Raw genomic sequence first — 9,637 nt, forward strand, 5'->3', positions numbered from 1 at the left:
GGAGGTTGGAGATAAATGCCTCAGAGCGGGGATTTGAACGAGAGGATTCGGATGGAGAAGGAAGTGAGAGATTGAATCGGGGATTTCGGCCAGAGTTTGCAAAGAAGGGGGAAATTCGAAGAGAGGAGTGAACAGAGTTGTTATAGGAGAACTCAGCAAGAGGAAAGATATCGAACCAGTTATCCTGATGATAGTTGATGAAGCACCTCAAGAATTGTTCCAACGTTTGAATCGTTCGCTCGGACTGCCCATCAGTTTGAGGATGATATGCCGAAGAGAGGTTGGCCTTCACTCCAAGCAGCTGCAAAAACCGTTGCCAGAAATGAGAGATGAACTGAGGCCCCCGATCCGAAACCACATTTGTAGGAATCCCATGAAGTTGGAAAATTTCCCTGAATACCAGTTTTGCCATGTCCTCGCACGAAAACTCCTTGGTACATGGCAAGAAGTGCGCCATCTTTGTGAAGAGATCCACCACAACTAAAATGTTGTTGAAGCCTCCAAAACTCAGAAGATCATTCAAGAAATCCATAGAGATGGATTCCCAAGGACCTGAAGGGACTGGAAGGGAATGAAGCAAACCTGAAGGAAGGTGGTGAGGTACCTTATTTTGGGCACAAGTGTCACAGGAGGTAACAAAAGCTTTGATGTAGTCGTCCATGTGAGGCCACCAAAAGTCCTGTGCAACTAGCTCATAGGTTCTCGCAATGCCGAAGTGACTAGCAGTCGGGCTATCGTGGCACGCCATCAGGACCAACCTTCGAGCATCACCTTCAGGAACGTAAAGCTGCTCCTCACGGTATAATAAGCCATCTAAGAACTCGAACTCGTCAAATCGCCGGCAGTCGGGAGTCACTGGGTGTCCAGCCTGAAGATGGGGGAAAATGTCGCTAGCGAGATCATCGGATTGAAGATTGTTTCTGATTGCATCCATCAAGGAGGAGTCCTGAGGGGCCAGGGAGATTGCCATAACTTGAAGTCAATCAGGACTGAAGATAAATTGATCCTGTTGATCGAAGGCAAAATTACCAATGGTGAAGAAGCGGGCACCGCCGAGGTGTTCCAACAGGTCCGAGATCAGGGGCAGCGGATAACAGTTCCGAACAATCACCTTATTCAAACCTCGGTAATCGATGATTAGCCGCAAACTCCCATCCTTCTTCTTGACAAAGAAGATAGGTGCTCCAGCTGGGGACTACGAATGCTAAATGTACCCCGAGGCAAGGTTCTCATCCACGTACTCTTTGAGGGCCTTAAGCTCGGACAGGGATAACCTGTAGATAGGCCCCCACAGAGGTGATGCTCCTTCCTGTAAATCAATGGGACAGTCATAAGGCCGATGAACAGGCAGTACACTAGCTTTTTTCTTGTCAAACACATCCCCAAAATCATGATACTTCTCAGGAAGACTGATAGGAAAAACATGCAAAGCAAAAAGGAAAATAGGTTCTTCATGAAGGAGTTCTTTCATAGTGATTTGGAGATAGAAGGAGGTGTATGACTAAATGGAATGATGAGACGAGGATACTGTCCAGTGTAAGATGGAAGAGAGGAAAAAGAAGAGGGTGAAAACTTCGTAAAGTCAGGAACAAAACCCCGATTTGAGTTTAGGGAACTTTTCCTGATTCGGACTCGATGAACAACAGGGGAAGCCATGGGAGATGGTGATGTGGGAGAGATGAGCTGTAATTCCTTCCAACAAATCTGAGACTGATGTAATTGGAACCAAGGAAGACCAAGCACCACAGAGGAGGACTTGCTGTTGATGATGTTGAAGGCGATATCGATGATGGTGGACCCGATGTGTACTCGAACAGGCAACGTTTCCTTAAGTCCAGAAGATGGAGACACAAAATGCCCACCGATGCCTTCAACCCTCAGATCCCGTATGGTAGGAGAAAGAGGAACATGATGTCGGGCAACAAAGTCTATGTCCATGAAGCAGGAAGTTGCACTCGAGTCCAGTAGCACCAGAGCCTTGAGTCCTGATTGTCCGGTGAAAGAAAGGAGGCATGGGACGTGGAAGTTGCAGGAATTGGTGGTGGCTTTGATGAAAGGTGGTGAGGAGCTTGATAAAGAAGAAAAGTGATTTTTATTCGGGGAGTCCAAACAGACAGCTCTTACTTTGTTTGGACAGGGTCGTTTCCCGACTACAACAGAGGTGGACTTTGAGGCAGAGTGAACTTGAGCAGTCGGGGAGGCTTCTTGGGACACACAACTGCTTTGTGATTAGGATCAGCATAGTAGAGGCAAAGATTATGAGATATTCGACGTTGCTTCTTAGTAGGACTCAACTTCCCTCTAATGAGTCGGGAGTACCAGAAATATCCATCGGGACCGGAGCAGTAGGTTCAGGAGTATGCCCCGAAGACTCAAGATGGGATTCCTGAGTCTGGGACGGAAAAACAACGGCGCAGCGACTTTCCTGACAACGTTCAAAGAGACGATTGTCACATCGAACAGCTTTGTTGATGGCGTCCGACAGGTCCTTGGGATCCTCCATGGTGAATAACAAATCCTTGACACCGTTGTTAAGGCCGAAATGAAATTGGTCAATTAGAGCTCGCTCATCCCACTGAGTGTCCAAGGCAAGGAGTTGGAACTCTGCAGCGTAGATCGAGGTAGGACGAGACCCCTGAGAGAGACGTCTCATCTTTGTGGTAGCAGCCCGAACCTGATCCGTCTCGCCAAAACATGCTTCGAGCTTCTCTTTGAACAATTGAAGATCCATTAGCTCCGGAACCATGACCCCTTTCATGCTCTTCTCCAGAAGAGGAGAAAACCATGACAAAGTTGCACCTTCGAGCAACGTCCCAATCGCGCCGATTTGAGACTCGGGAGTGGGGTACCACCGATGTTGAAGTGCAAAGATCAGCTCCATTTGGTTCAGAAATCCGTGAAGCTCCGAACGCTTGCCTGAAAATTTTGCCAGGAAACTCACCTTTAGTTCAGGAACTTTGTTGGATCCTTGAGCCGAAAGTGAAGCAAGCTCCTGTTGCATGCAAAGAAGGGTCGCCTTCAGCTCGGTATTCTCATACTGGATTTTTGCAAGGACTTCGGCAAAGAAATCAGGATGGCTTGGAGACTCCATCGGCAAGAAGAAAGAAAAAAAAGGGAAAAAAGACAAAGGCAATCAAACAATCGAAACGAGCTAAAGCAAAAGCAAAAAGCACAATCTGAATCAAACTGTCAAGACCCCCAACAAGATCAAGACTAGAAAATGCAAAAGACAAAGAGAAAAGCTAGTGGAAACAAAAAAAAAGCCTTAGATTAGCATTGATTCAGATTGTGGAGAAATGGAACAAGGCTAACCTATATATACTATAGGTTGATGAAGCTCCACCACTCTTGGATCGAGGACGGCCTAAATATAACTGAGGTTGAGGAGGCGCCACATCAATATCAAGAATGTGGCTCGAGACTCAGGAATCGTATAGGAAATCAGAAAGTCAGGAATAGGGAAGTGTCTCGAGAATCAGGATGCAAGTCAGGAATCCGACAAAAGTCAGGAATGTGGCAAGAATTGGGGGATTCCTGACACCCTTCACCTCCACCAATGTGAGTGCTTGGAATATGGAAAAAGAATATAGAAATGTGCATATTAATTAGCCCAAAAACCCTAGCTTATATATAGGAGCGAATGGTCTGGATTGAAACCAATCCGACGGCTACCAAAATCCCACTAAGCTAATATTCATATACGGCATTGTAGCCATACACTTGGCCCTCACAAAAGTAATAAAATACTTTAATTTTTAATTTATTTTAAAAATTATAAGTTAAATTTTTAGTTTAATATAAAATGATGGTCACATGAAGAACAACAATATTTTCTAAATTTTGTAATATAATTCTTGTTTGCATCCTTTTTAAAAATATATATACTTTTTAATCAGTTTTGATATAAAATACACAATCTTGTAAATACACGTAATAACTTCTGGAGACAATTGCTTTAGGCTTTCACCCTTGGATTTAATCTCGGTCTTAGTCTCAGTCTTGGTCTTGGCCTCAGTCTTGGTCTCAATTTTGGTCTCGATCTTGGATTTGAATTTGAACTCAGACTCCCTCTCAGACCTAGTCTCAACCTCCATCTCTCAGACTTGATCTTGGACTTGATTTTAGACTCAATATCAAACTTGAAATCAATCCTAAACTCAATCTCAGACTAGGTCTCAAACTTGGTTTTGACACTTTTATATTTTATGACATTTGCCATGTGTTACTTATTTTTGTATCTTGTTTTAAAGATTTGTTTCATCGATCACTTTGTGTTTGTTCCATGAACACTTTTTTGGGAATTCCACTCCCACTCTCAACTTTCTAAGTTAGAACTTTTAATTCAAATGTATTACATTAGTTGAACTTCCACTTTATCCATTGTCACATGACACACTTTCAATTTTGGTGCTTAGGGATTTGTGTTTTACTGATCAAAACATGATTCCTGAAATGTAATCAATACCACACACACCTTGATTGCTGCCACAAACAGCCAAATGCAAATTCCTAGCTTTTGATATGACTTGCAAAGTGCTCAAAGTGATCTTTGGTCCCATATCCACAAGGAGGCAATGGAAAGGTTTCATTTGCCTTGGAATCCCAATGGAAAACCAAATAAGTGGTTGGAACCATTCCAAACATTAAAGGAAAATAAAAAAACAAGTATTAAATAAACAAATAAATCAATTAATCAAACATTAAGCCATGGAGCTTGTTGAGTTAAGAGACTGATCATGAAGAATTTTCAATCTGGGTTGTATGCAAAAGACAGGATCATAATCCAGCTGCAAATTTCTTGGGGAATCACACCTTGTGAATTGGTTCCCACTATATCTGAGGTATGTGGAATTCAAGCTTTTTTACTGGAATGTTGCCACTCAACTTGTTGGATATGACAAAGGAGAACAAACTTGTCAACTTCATCAGCTCAAGCAGGCCTGTGAGATTGTTTTGTGCAAAGTTGACCACTTTGAGGTATAAGCAGTTCGCTAGCCTTGAGCTGATCTCTCTGTGGAACTTGTTCACAGAGATCCACGTAAGGCAGGTGCACCAAAAGTTGGCACCTTGCTCTGTATCGAGTTTCCATGGAGGTTGAGATAACCAAGGTTTGTGCACTTATCCAGTGGAGGAACTTCATTGCTGAGTTTGTTGTCACTCAAGTCAAATATCTCTAGACGATCCAGCTGACTAAATCCTCTTCGAATGCTACCTGATATATTGTTATAGTTGAGATGCAATCGCTGGAGAGTCTTCATCTATGTGATCGAATGTGGAATGGGCTTCCTTTTCCAGCTACTCAAGCTCATATGGGTATGTAATTATCCTTTTTTTCTGCCATCAAACATCTTCTGTCTTGGGGAATTGCAAGCTTGGCAAGGCCGCCTTGGGAGAGAACGTCAAGACACAGATCGTATCTTCAACTTGAGCTCTTCAAGCTCTACGAATTCGGTAAGCTTAAACTCTCGTATTGCAGTTGTTTGTTGATTTTTCTTGTTTGTATATAGAGGCCTGCATTTCTGTAGACGAGTGAGAGAAGCACGATCTTTCTGCCGAGGTAGTGTCTCGCGGAAGTTGCAGATGGAAACTTTTTCAATTTTTGTGTAGTTGAATCCGTGCCCCAAAGGATCTCGAGTCCATCGTGCGTTTGTGAAATCGTCTGGAGGCAAAGAGCAGTAAGTGATACACTCTTGTCTGTAAAAAATTCTCATCGAATATGACAGGTTTCCATTTCTCTTGGATCCAAACACCGGCGTGTCAATGTACGAGAGCTGTGAGTAACTTTCTCGTTTTCTTTCCATCACAATCAGCTTGCATGAATGCCTCTGGCAGCCGATATTGTCAACTACTTGTTCCAGGAATATGGTGAGAGAAGCAAGCCAACATTCGGGATTTTAGAAAGGTAAGAAGTTTTATTGAAGTGTAAACTCTTCGGTATTTCATCATAGTGTGTTCCAGCAATTTAGTCACTGGCTGGGTGCCGACAATAATACGAGCAGGGGGAGGCATGTCACTGTGGAATGGAGCATTGCCAAATCCTCCACAGAAGCTACTTGAGCTCTACTCGAACAACCATGTAAAGCGCTTTGTTTTCAAAGAATTCTAAAAGTTTTTGGTAGTTTGCAAGGCTCGTAAGAGAAGCCCTGTGCGAGCTGGAACTTCCTTACATCCTCTGGAACACGGGCAAAGGGTCACTTAATTGCTCCAAGCTCAAGTAATCTCGGGTTCAACACAGGTAACCTTTTGGTCTATCTTTTCCCTTCATTATCATTGTCAAGAACAGGTTCCACTGGTTGATCCCAACACTGGCATACAAATAGTCCCCTATCTCTTCGCTAACTATAATTCGAACCGATGCAGATTTTCCTATCAGCTATCATCATGTTCACTCCATTGAGTGGTACTAATAGTGTATCGCGCTTTTCTCCCAAGAACAGGGAAATGGCAGTTGCTACCATCAGCAAACGGAGGTACCAGCTAAACAGCAGTGTTCCCACAACTATGGACTGGTTGGCTTTCTAGAACGTGTACGGGTGATCTGTACTAGAGAGAGAAAGAGTTTAGGGTAGGCATTCTTTTTGTACCCCATTTTCAAGAAATGAGGCATTTGGCGCATCACCTGGTCGCTTTTCTGCTACCGCCGGGAACGAGCTCAAGGTTGGGAGGTATGGGTCATGATGTGGGGATCGTTCGTGATTTGGGGTCGTGTCCTTCTTGGTAGGAAGAGAGGAAATTCTGCTTCGCATGCATCCAGGATGTCCCTGGGGGGAGGGTGTGATGTCCTGGACTGAGAAAACCCAAAACGATGGCTGGGACAGCAGTGCTTGGGCAGAATTTGAGAGCTTTGGATGTGGCTATCATCCCTGGACACATTGATGAAAGGAAAGTGTTAGGTCTTTCTTTCTTGACTTCTCGACTCACTGACCAAACTTTTTGTGACGAGGTTTGAAGTTCTGGAGAGCAAGGACGAGCTTGATCTCATTGGACAACAACCACCAGAACCGCTGCGGCAGTTTAAGTCTTATATTCGTAAATTCGTCCTGTGTGGCGACTTGATACGGCTGTGCATCACTTTGCCAAGTTCCAGCCTTCTTGGATTGGTCCTTATCAGGTACTTTCTCGTGCTGGCACTAATTCGTATTGGCTAGCAGAGTTGAGGGGCAGGAAACCACTGAAGCCAATCAATGGAGTTCATCTCAAACGGTATTTCTTTTGACTGGTACAGTTCACGTTTCGTTTCTATTCTTTTAATGCTGTGAGTGTCTTTGCGAGAACTATTTTGTTACTCACAGGCCCGAACCTGATTCGGGAGCAGGACACTGTCTCCTGGGATAAGTTCTGTCCCATTCGCGATGCGGAGACAGCTTGTTGAGGGGCACGATCCTGTGGTACGTAATGCTTCTCTCTCCCCTGTCTCTTGAGGTTTCCGATCGTCACAGTTCTGAGGTGCATTCTTTGTCTCAAATCGCTGAGAATGTTAGTCTGCATTTCCTTGCTTTCTGTCATAACTGTTACATTTGAACTGCTTTCTATGTTTTCTTGTTCCGTGGTCTCGTTCGTCTAGTTGTGGCCTGTCGATAACAATCTTTCACTGGGGATGGCCACAGCGCTTGGTCTCTCTGGCGTTGGAAAGTTTCATGGCGGTTGGTTCTCGTTGACAGTTGGCCAAGTCGCTTGGTCCTTTCGGCTTGTCAATCGACTGCCTACGACGGGCTGCTTCAAGGATGGATGAGACACGAGAAATTCATGTGTGATGCCTTTCTGTGCTTATTGTCTTTCTTTCATACCATTGCCTCGGAGCTTGAACATCGATGCTACCTCAGAATCTTTGACTTTGGACCTCCAATCACTTGGGATTGAGACTCATTCGCCCCTTGAGAGTTGCACACCATCAACACTGAATCTCTTAGTATCTGCGCACTTGGGACGTGCTTTCCCCAGTGAGTCGCCAAATACGAAACGTACAGGAGAGTGTTATAAGAGGGTAGACATTCTTTGGATGATGTTAGTGCATAGGTCATGAAGGGAACCGCCATGGAGATGTGCTCCAGGTCGAGATAGCTTCGTGTCGGCTGGATATGCAGTGGAATGACTCCAGCAGTTGGTTTTGCAACAAGCCTGGAGAATCTTTTTGTGGTTGAAGAATATATTTGTAATGAAGAGCAAGAGTCCAAATCTGCATCATTTATGACAAAAAATCAATTATAATAGAATTTGATTACAAGCAAAATGGTGAGGAAGAAAAAGAATAGAAGTCCTAACTAAATTAAAAACTGATGAACGATTAACCCGAATTTATGGATATTGATGGACAAGACAATATATTATTTTTGTATTAAATTTTTTCATTTGTATAAACTCAAGTTGTATAAACTATAACTTAAAAATACTTATAAATAAACTTTCCTTTTATTAAGTTTCCCATCTAATTCATTTAACTCTAAAATTCATTGAGTTAAATTAAATTTTAGCATTATTTTTTATCTTCTATATTTTATAAAATACATTTAAAACTCAGAAGTGGTGTAAAATACAATTTAATATGTAAACACATACTAGGCAATTGCTACAAGGCACAAAACAAAAATCCTCAGTTTATATTAACCAAATAAATAGGTCATTTATAAATAGTTAACATATAACTTAATAAACTAATAAATAAAATTTATAAATATTTTTTTAAGTTTTTTAATAAGATATTTGTAAATTTTATAACTAAATCTGATCTACATTCCATTCAAATATATCATATCAATAAATATTTTCGTAACACTATTTTGTATTGTCTTAAGTTGAATGCATCTATATTCGTAGATACAAATATTAGTTTTTTAGCACCTGATTATTTAGACATTTCATTAAATATCCAAATACTAATTCAAACACTTTAAAAAGGAGCTTCAAGTCACCAAGGGTAGTAATATGCTTTTTGCAAGCTAGGAATAATAGAGATTGTATTGTCACACTTTGAGATCATGAAATGCAAGGATTCTATTTAGAGGAAGAAGTCCTTTGAATTTAATAACATATTTATTAACCATCATGAGATTTGATAGCTTGTAGGGATAATATTCCAAATTATCCAAGTTTTTTCTTTTTTTTTTGCGAACTTATACACCAAATTCACACTTGCAAAACAATGCTTTTGCACACAAAAAAAATCATTTGTGATATACCTTATGATGTCAATAGAACTATCATACCTAGGCAAAATGCATACTACATACTCACTATCATGAAATTTGTTATATATGTTTTTATAAAATGCATAATAAGTCCATGTAGCATACATGGTTTTCACTCTTTATTCTATAATGATTTACTATAAGATAATCACGAAGTGAAACCTAAACTCTCCATGTGCCACATGCCACATGCCACATGTCCAATGGACAATAGAGTGGAGCTTGAGTTTCAAGGCCTTGGGCCACTGAATGAACATACGGAGCCAAACTCCCAAACTTGCAGCCAAGGAACAAAAGAACTGGAGTATGGTGTGACTTTTGAGCATTCGGCTTAAAGAGTGAAGGGATAGAAGCATTGAGCGATGTAAGAACAATTTTAGAGTATCTAACATCCTAATGCCAAGACTAGCATCCAAAATAAAGCTAAACGGAGTTTGAAGTTATTTCAAAAT

General features: G+C 41.7%; 1 long non-coding RNA gene across 2 annotated transcripts; it reads left to right on the forward strand.

The window, feature by feature from the left end:
* Positions 1 to 6,570: 6,570 nt before the first annotated feature.
* On the forward strand, positions 6,571 to 8,198 carry LOC112346437. 2 transcript variants are annotated; one of them, XR_002992429.1, is made up of 2 exons: positions 6,571 to 6,665; positions 6,722 to 8,198. It is a non-coding gene; the product is annotated as an uncharacterized LOC112346437 (long non-coding RNA). The 2 variants fall into 2 exon arrangements; XR_002992430.1 differs by having other exon boundaries at positions 6,571 to 6,657.
* Positions 8,199 to 9,637: the final 1,439 nt, after the last annotated feature.

The sequence above is a fragment of the Selaginella moellendorffii genome, unplaced genomic scaffold (assembly GCF_000143415.4).
Source record: "Selaginella moellendorffii unplaced genomic scaffold, v1.0 SELMOscaffold_14, whole genome shotgun sequence".
Lineage (NCBI taxonomy): Eukaryota > Viridiplantae > Streptophyta > Lycopodiopsida > Selaginellales > Selaginellaceae > Selaginella > Selaginella moellendorffii.